The sequence below is a fragment of the Amphiura filiformis genome, chromosome 17 (assembly GCF_039555335.1).
Source record: "Amphiura filiformis chromosome 17, Afil_fr2py, whole genome shotgun sequence".
Classification (NCBI taxonomy): Eukaryota; Metazoa; Echinodermata; class Ophiuroidea; order Amphilepidida; family Amphiuridae; genus Amphiura; species Amphiura filiformis.
This window is the reverse complement of record NC_092644.1, coordinates 26,605,532-26,614,914: the sequence shown is the minus strand read 5'-3', so window position 1 is coordinate 26,614,914 and position 9,383 is coordinate 26,605,532. Positions and strand designations below refer to the sequence as shown.

The following is a 9,383-nucleotide window of genomic DNA, read 5'->3' as shown; positions in this document are numbered from 1 at the left end:
ATGTAGTAGCACATATGCACAAAAAGTTTTTAGATATTACAATCCTGTAATTAGGGCAATTTGGGATGCTGTATATGGGTTCTAGGAGTGTTTTTTATGGCAGAATCTGAAAAGTTTGGGTAAAGGTTACCCAGAATAGTAATTTATAGCTTTATACCCCCCTTTTGTTACAATGTTATGAGGAAATAAATGCCCTACTTTTCAGAGCGTGGCACGCGAGAGCAAAAGAGCGCAAAAACGACATGGACTATCAAGTTGCCGTTTTTGCTGCATTCATTGTGACCAAAAATGGAACACTTTGATGTAACATCAAATTATGGATGGGTTACATGCCAACTTTTCAGAAATTTGGGCGAGTTGTCTTAAAAAACATGCTTACCATTTTATTGTTTTTCAAGGGGCAATATTTTCACAAATTACCAATAAAAAATAATTACTGGTTAATTACCTGCTCATTTCAATTAAGAAAAATTAGTAAAAATTTGAATATTAAAATCAAAGATATTAATATTTACATCCTGTATTTAGTTAACTTTAATTGCGATTTTGTGTTTGATTGAAGGTGCTATGGTTACCAAACTTTCAGGGGTGGTAAATAAGATTAATATCTCAATTCTCTTGCCACCTTTTTCCAATTAAGTGTTTCTATTTTAAGCTACAGTGTTTCCAACATAACCCAAAATTAAAATTCAATTTCTTTTTTAATAAGTAAACACTTAATCCACAAATCCTGGTGATAGAATTAAGATGTTAAGCATATTTACAACCCCTGAAAGTTTGGTAACCATAGCACCTTCCTTGTGGGCTAATATTATAAAATCAAACGGGCAAAGTTTAGGGAATTTCAGCCTTTTCCAATTAAGTGGGTTTTTAAAATTTTTGGCCTTTAAATTAAGGTATGGTTGGTCCCGTTCTCTTGTCGATACTACTCGTTTTCTAAATGAGGTCTGTGCATATTTGTCAGTTAGCATTTGTCATGATTTAACAGCTACTTCAGAAAATTAGCCAGTTTGATTTTTCACTTTCATGTGTTTTCAAAGTATGGCATACACAATATGAGGGTAGTATTCAATCTGGGTACCACCTAATTCAAAAGCCTTTACAGTTTACCCACTTCGTGCAGCGCCATCCTATTGTGTTCGCAATATCTCGGAAAAGGCTAATGACATCACAAGGAACAACTTTCAACTGGTTTCAAATTCTCAATCCAGATTTTCACCCCTGGGGGCCTTTTTCAAAATGGCCAACAAAATCATTTAAAAGTGTATATTTATCACAACATTCAAAGGGAAAACATGCTTTAACAGGATTGGAGGGTTCTTAATGCGTTAAAAGGTGGTATACACCCCCTGATAAATGTTGTGACTAATTTTGTATTTCTCTCAAAAAATATCTACACACTGGTAACAAAAGTTATGTACCGTATACTAGTATTATAGGAGCAAGGAATCCAATTACTTCACTGAAATTTCAGTGATTTAAGACAAGTGGTTCATTATATGTTAAGACATTCTAGCGGTACCTCTTTTCTTATCATATTCATTCATTCATTCATTCATATTTTATTTCCATAAATAACGTGAGTCACTGAAATTTCAGTGTAGTAACTGGATTCCTTTCCCCTATAATTTACGTAACTTTTGTTACCAGTGTGTTATTATTTCTTGAGTAAAATGCAAAGATAGTCACAAATTTATCAAGGGGTGTAGTACCACCTTAATTAAAATAATCCATGTTATCACGGGGAGAGGGGTGCTGTTTTAGAAAATGGCTGCCAATTTTCAAATAAGGAATATGATCTAGCTTGCAAGCCAAAAAAATCATGTTTTTAAATGACTGATGGCCATTTCGAAAAAGTGCCCTAGCGCAGTGAAAATGGTCACTGAAAATTTGTCGCCAGTTATGTCACTGAACACATGCAAGGGAAAAATCAAACTTAGCTAAATTTCTGAAGTAGATTACAAATGCTACCCGACTATTATATTTTTTGTTTCAGATTGGCTGAATATCACAAGTTGGGCCCAATGTGAAGAGGAGTTAATACTAGGTGAGGAATCTTGACCATCTTCGATCTATAATGAATTCAGAGGACGAGGAGACTTAAGTATGTGTTAGATGCTTGGGACATTTTGTCCGTTGAAGTAAACCATTACAGTACACTCGCCGCACTGATGCAAGCATGAACCGTAATAGTGAGAAATGTACACTGTATAAAATAGATTCATCGGTCGAACAGCGCATTAGATGTTATCATGTAACCAAAATCTAATACCAAATATCTTTTCATTGCAGGTTTTCAAGCTTGAACTGTCATTGTGGATTCATCAATCATTTTAAAGGTATGTTTTACATTTTCTTGTATTACCAACTAGGAATCATAGATTTTGGAAGTTGCAATTTAAATTTGGGGTTCACCTCAGGACCTTGAGCTTGTCAGGTTTTTTTGTCTTGACAGATTTTGTTAACGAGGTTCCAATGTATTATAAACATTTGTTACGGCGACGCATTTGTAATGGCAAAGTTGAGCAACGCTGCCCGTGATTTGTTGGGGATGGGGGATGAAACAATTAGCCCTAGTGAATACAAACCACAGGGATTTTGCATGCTTGCTTTTTCTTGAGCCCAAATAAAGTATCTCGGACACATTTGGTAAAAAAAGCCAAGTCCTATGCAATATTTTTTTAGCTGTGAAGGCACAATGTTTATGTACTTTGTGATATATTCAAAAATAGAAACAGTAATATACATACACAATGAATAGTTTTGTTTGTCTCGTTTACAATCATGGCAAAATGTATACAAAAAAACGACCAAACTGAAAGAAAAAAGACAATTGGATCGCGATACGATACTGAAAATATAAAGAAAATTGAACACATGGAAAAAAACCTGAAGTTCACATAGCAATGCGCTTTGATGTCTGAGACTTTCTCTTTTTTTTGGCCTTAAACCTTTCTGTATAGGCAAATGATGATATCATGAACTCTCTCACTGAGTTGACATTGAAGACAAGCAAGTTCTCTGATGCCTGTAATGTTATCTTTAAAAAATACAAGTAAACAGTTCTCAAAACACGAATTAAATCTCTCCATGTTTTGGTTGTTTCTCTTCATTCAGGTTGTGGAGTGCTTTATCATGGATGCAGCCCTACATCATGGAATGAGATTGACAGAGATAAAATGAAAGGGATGCTACATAGTACCAGAAAAATAATTCCTTAGTTTTTAGATATCACAAGCACAATATTTTCTGCTATTTTTGTCTAAAATGGTATGCAGTCAAGGACCGAGGTTTCTAGTTTTGAATGTCTACAATCTGATGCCAAAATATTAACCTCAATTGTTTAAAAAAGGAAGTTGATACTACCACCTTTGCAGGAAAATTGCTTCAATCCGGTTTATTTATTTAAATCATAACAAAGAAAAGTATTTTCCCCACCTCTGTTATAAGAATTGTAACAATTGTGTTTTTCTTTGTTTTTTGAAAATTCCCTTAATTTTGCCAGTAGATTTTATTAGCCCACAATGAAGGTACTATGGTTACCAAACTTTCAGGGGTTGTAAATAAGCTTAATATCTAAATTCTAGCCTGGATTTGTGGATTAAGTGTTTACTTAAGGGAATGTTAGAAACACTGTAGCTTAAAATAGAAACACTTAATTGGAAAAAGCTGGTTAAAGAATTAAGACATTAATCTTATTTACCACCCCTGAAAGGTTTGGTAACCATAGCACTTTCTATGTTGGCTTAAAAAAATCAAGGTATTAGGTAATAAAGTGTTTCTAGAAGAAAAAAAGAAAACACAAAAAAGTACCAACATTCCTATTAAAGGAGGATTTCGTGATCCTAGCATCCTCTTTTTATGACGTGTTTCAGTACATATCCACGAAAAAAGCCTATTCCCAAAATTTCAGTTGATTCTGATTTTGCGTTTGCGAGTTATCCATGATTATGTGTATTACACTGCTCCATAGACAATGCGTTGTAATTTCGTTCTGGTGCACCAGAACGAAATTCAAATTTCACGATATCTTCGCTAAACGAATTAATCTGCAAGAGATATTTTGTACATAAACATTATGTAGCCAGAGGTTTCCAGCGATATCAAGTGGGGGGATGAGGCTGTGGATCACGAAATGCCCCTTTAAATGTATACTGAAGTTGCAAAATAAACTGTATATAAATAAAAAAAAGAAAACACAAAAAAGTACCAACATTCCTATTAAATGTATACTGAAGTTGCAAAATAAACTTCCTGAAACCTAAAACTTCTATATACAACTGCTATAAAGGAGAGAAAAATCAGTTTTTAATCAAATCAAGTTTGGCTATTTTGAGAAATTGGCAAAGCGCCTAAGACCCTTCCCTGTATTAATTCAAAAACTTTTAGAAAAAGCAAGGTTTTCTCATCAATACATACATCCTATATAATTTGTGCTGACACTGTAGCTGATAAAGCTACCTTAACCCTAACGCCCCAGTTGCTTTTTGGCGAGGGGAAGGAAGGAAAGAAAAAAGAAGAGAAAACTTCTGGTGCGGTTTTGAACCCCTGACCCAATGTTTTTATCAATTTGGAATAAGTAAAATAAATAGTAAAGATAATAATTCAAATATGCGACTCCTCGCCACAACTGAGCCCGGATGTCGCCAGTGCCACTATTGAGATATGCTCCATCATGTCCATCGAACTTAACAATAAACAATAGGAAAGAAAGGATTTATTGACTGTTTTATTGATTTTTCACTACTTAAATGTCAAGTACTATAGACATCATTTTAAAGCTAATTTCAAGCAGAATATTTTGGTTGAATATCTCAAAAATGATGATTGGCGACATCCGGGCTCAGTTGTGGCGAGGAGTCACATATGTGAACAATCCTGTATTTTGTTAAGTCAAGTGAGAGAAAACCAAGTGAAGTGAATAAAGCTATATCACAATGCAGGATGGATTACTTTTGTTGGGTATTGTTTCATAAGCTGTACTTAGATTTAGATTATTAATACTCTTAGGATTATGTAGTCTAGTGCTGAACTAGAAATATTTGGCTCAAGTGAAAGTAGCTTCTGCACAGTTTTTTGGCATTTTCTTCTCGTGAGAACCGAATCTGTCGGATGGCATCATTGAGCATTTTGAAATGAATGAACCTATTGGGTTACTGATATTCAGGAGTAAAAAAAAAGTGGAATGTTTCTTTCTATAGAGGTATTCAATATGGCGTCGCTCATGACCGAGTCGTCCTTATTTCCAGGGGGGTACTTCCATATGTAAGGTATATGGGGCGTGTAGCTCTAGAGGGTCACTTTTTTGCAAGAAAACCCAAAATATGGATCCCGATCTGAGAAAAAAAATCACTAAACATGAGTCGAATCATCTGGGTTTTTTAGGTAAAAAAATCTCTAAACATCTCTCGTAGTTCCACACCCCTGTCCAAATGTAATTCAAGTACCCCCAGGGCCTCATTTAAATAAATTCTGTCCTCCATAAGGTTCCACAGGGCAATTTGCATGATGATACAATAAAACCGATGAATGTTTGTGGAATCGATCTAGAGACCGGTTCCCCTCGTCATCTTAAGCTATCTTTGAACTCTCCTCCGACATTGCTGCCACTTCAATTGTTATACCGTTACGGTTGGTTTATTGCATACACTGTAGTTTGACACACTAGTCATGAAGAGTGGAATAATAACACAATATTGCTGGGGCCTCATTTTATTAGGTATTCAGCATCCACGATTAAGCTCTTCAATAAAAACCCTGTGATTATTTTCCCAGTACTCATCTAAAATTTTGAGATCTAAAAATTTGGCATTGCCTTCAATATCTCGAGGTTTGGAATTGATCATGTCAATTCAAATATGCATGAGGCAACCACTGCATATGCTAATGGACAATTCCAAGCAAGCTCGCCCAAATTGTCCAAATTTAAAAATCATGCAAAGTATGTGATTTTGGTCTCATTATAGCTAAAAGGCTGTATTTTCTGATGTTCGTTGTTAGAAAAACATCCTAATTTGCATAAATTTGCATATTCTTGACTGGTAAAAGCAGCAAAACTAAAAAAACAGCATGTTTTTAGTTTTATTTTAGTTGTGCCAAATTTTTGGACAAAAATTATGCATGCGAATTTGAAGTTCATAAGTAGTTCAAAATATAAACACCAGAACTTTTCATATTTTATAACATATACCTTCATCAGCATTGTTTGATTACCAATTTTACAATTAAAAGCATCATTCCGCAATGCAAAAGTATCATTTTTAGCACTGCAATTTTAAAATAAGGTTGGATTTTTATTGAAACTAGAATGCAAAGCAAATTTATTCATTCCAATCCGATGAAACAAAAAAAATGTTCAGTCTTAATTTCCGGTGGTAACGACCAATAAAGTTGATTGCGGAATGATGCATAATTCATATAATGTACCACCAGTTCAAAAAAATTGTACACAATTTTGGGTTAAAACATTCTAAATTGTGTTGTACAAAAGTATCTTTATAGTACTTGATGTTTCAGCACTGCCATTGTAATTGACATTTCCCCTGTAAAACCCCTTGCATCATTCCGCAACGCGATAAGGATTAATGGATTGCAAGAATTTGTTTTTTAAATTTACGATAAAATGAAAACAGTGATGATTATTTCTTCATAGATGGTGAGAGTTGTTATGTTACATCCTATGGCTAACATTCAGTGCAAAATTCAGTGCAAAATATCACTTCCTTAGACTTCAGAATGTTGACATAATTTCGTAATGTGACCTTGCAACACAAATTATCGGATAAAAAAAATATTTTTGGATAAATATTGATATTTGTCAGCTAAGTATATAAAACGCAATTTACTCAAATATATTGATATTTTTATTTATCAAACATGGATTGCTTTTCATTTTCTGTGGGATTTTACACACAGCATCATTCCGCAACATGACCTAGTGTCTGAAAATTTGGCATAATGAAATGATGCCCAGATATTTTTTTCAAATGGATACTGATAATTATTGTTAGTTTACATCCTAAGCTTTACATTAAGTGGCCAATTTAGTATCTCAGATCACTAAGCTTTGTCAAAAATGTTTTGGTGAAAAAATACTGCTCGCGTGCACATTCTGCAACGCGAAGTTTGCATATGCAAATTAGGGTGGTTTTGAAAAGTTTCTCCTACCTTAAAGCCTTAATGTACGATCTTTTTAAATTTTTCTTTTTTTCTTCTAAAATGATAATATGCAATCATTATGAAATTTCCAAATACATTTGGAAGCGCAAAACATTGGGAATTTGCAAAGAAACAACATAATAAACTTCACCTCTATCACTCGAAACATCTCGCACTATTTGGATTAGGACAGCGAGTGCGGCCTCAGAGTTAGTCTCCCACGCGGCCAGTTTGAGTTACGCTCCCTCCACATGTGGAGGGAGCGTAACAAGCTTAGTTTTGTAGGAGACTACGGTTCATGATCGTGGTTTACATAAAGTCATAATCTAAAAAATTATGACTTTATGTCGGACCAACAGAAAATCGTCCTGTTTTACTACAAATAGGACGAATTTGACAGTTTGCTCATAGATTTAAGTTAGAACATGTGTAAGTATTACAAATATGCCAAAAAATCGTACATTTAATCATTCACTTACCAAAAATATTTTACCATTACGCTATTCACCTTGTGCTGTCAATACATGTTTGGCTGCTGCATTAAAAAGAAATTTGTACGAAGGCAGTTTGCATAATTCCGCAACGCTTGGAATTGCCCAAATACAAAATTCCTGGTAACACAAAATGTCCCAAAGTATATGCAGGTCCCCCTACTTATGAATGACCTGATAACACAAACTTCAATTTTGTGTGTCCGTAAGAGGGACACGTTTGGTCCATGGAAAATCCATGTGTTGACAAGGTTTCACTCCATTTCAGTATAATATAATCTCAAAACTATCAATATGCTGCAGCAGTTAAAAATTACCTTTGGACACATAATAAAACAAACACTTCACAAGCTGTTTTTTTTATATTATTTTATTTTACATTTTGTGTAATGAGTTTATTGAGTCATTTATACCATACACAATGCAAATTGAAAGGTACAACAAATGATATCTCAACAGTCACGATTGGATAATGCAGAACTACTAGGAAAAAAAGCAGATTCGCAAAATGAATAATTACACTGTGTATTCATCGGAAGAAAAAACAAAGAGGTTTCTGTAGTATCACAAGTCTCCTACTCAATTCATATATGCTACAGAAAGTTAGCCCATATAGTTGTAGCAGACATGAATTAAGACTGAGACTAAAGTGTATTTGAAGTCGCAATAACAGACAAGAAAATTACACTTTATTCTACAACAACATCCTATAAATAATCTCTTGTTGTTGCTTACATAATAATTAATTATCATTCAAGTAAAAATAGTTCTGTAAATGGCAAAATAAGTCTTTATACACAATTCTAAAAGTGCATTTTAGGTACATAATATTATCTTTTGATTACAGAGTGCAGTAATTACTTATCAGCCCAACTTTTTCAAAAGTATTGGAGCAGATACATGTATAACACCCAATTTGCTCAAGTGAAATCATAACGGCAAAAAAAATAACGCTATTAAGGTAGTCTTTCCACATGGACATAGTAACTGAACAGAAAATTTGCATTATAAGCTCAAGGGCATATCCAGTAAAATGTAGAAGAGGGTGTTTTGGTTTCAGCCGACAGTGGTTCCAGACCTTAATGTTACGCGGTCATGGCTAAAAGTAAAGAAAGTTTGCGAGAAAGAAATCGAGGATTGATCTGATGACTGTAGCCAGAAATAACCTTCAATTTTAGCATGATTCATCTTGGCGCATAAATAACACAAATTTAAGTGCTACGATCATGCGGCAATGTCAAACATACTTTGATACTGACACGGTATTAGGCATAATAGACAAATCAATCAATATCAACCTGTTTTGTCACAAATCCATGTGAGAGAGACTACCTTCAAATGAAAACAAAAAAGCAATACAAATCTGTTGAACTGAGCAAGAGCTGACACTAGACTCCATCACTGTCTCACATTTCTTTTTACCTCAGTTACACCAGATTTGGTAACTTGGCGACAACAAATCTGCCAGCAAAGATATATAGGGTGAAGAAACCCACAATGCAAATAGCTTGTAATGATGAATATCTACTGTTGAATATGCATTTTCCCAATATAGCATGTGCCGTACAAAAGTTGGCATATATATCACTTTTTTCCTCCCGACAACATGATTGTACTGAATTCGCCCTTCAGTACTACACACACTGTCTCTTACGGAAAAAAGTTTACGGAAAATTGAACATGAGACAAGTGTATTTTGATAATGTTACATCTTGACATGGTTAGTGATTACAT

The 9,383-nt window shown here is 34.3% G+C and overlaps 1 long non-coding RNA gene across 2 annotated transcripts in view; it reads left to right on the top strand.

The window, feature by feature from the left end:
* LOC140137542 (uncharacterized) overlaps window positions 1-4,631 on the top strand; it is a 25,672-nt gene extending 21,041 nt beyond the window's left edge. Inside the window, exons 17-19 of one of the 2 annotated variants that reach the window (XR_011856862.1) lie at window positions 1,997-2,047; window positions 2,293-2,339; window positions 3,118-4,631. This is a non-coding gene — a long non-coding RNA (uncharacterized lncRNA). The remainder of the gene's footprint in view (window positions 1-1,996; window positions 2,048-2,292; window positions 2,340-3,117) is intronic. The other variant, XR_011856863.1, reaches the window with a different exon arrangement.
* Window positions 4,632-9,383: the final 4,752 nt, after the last annotated feature.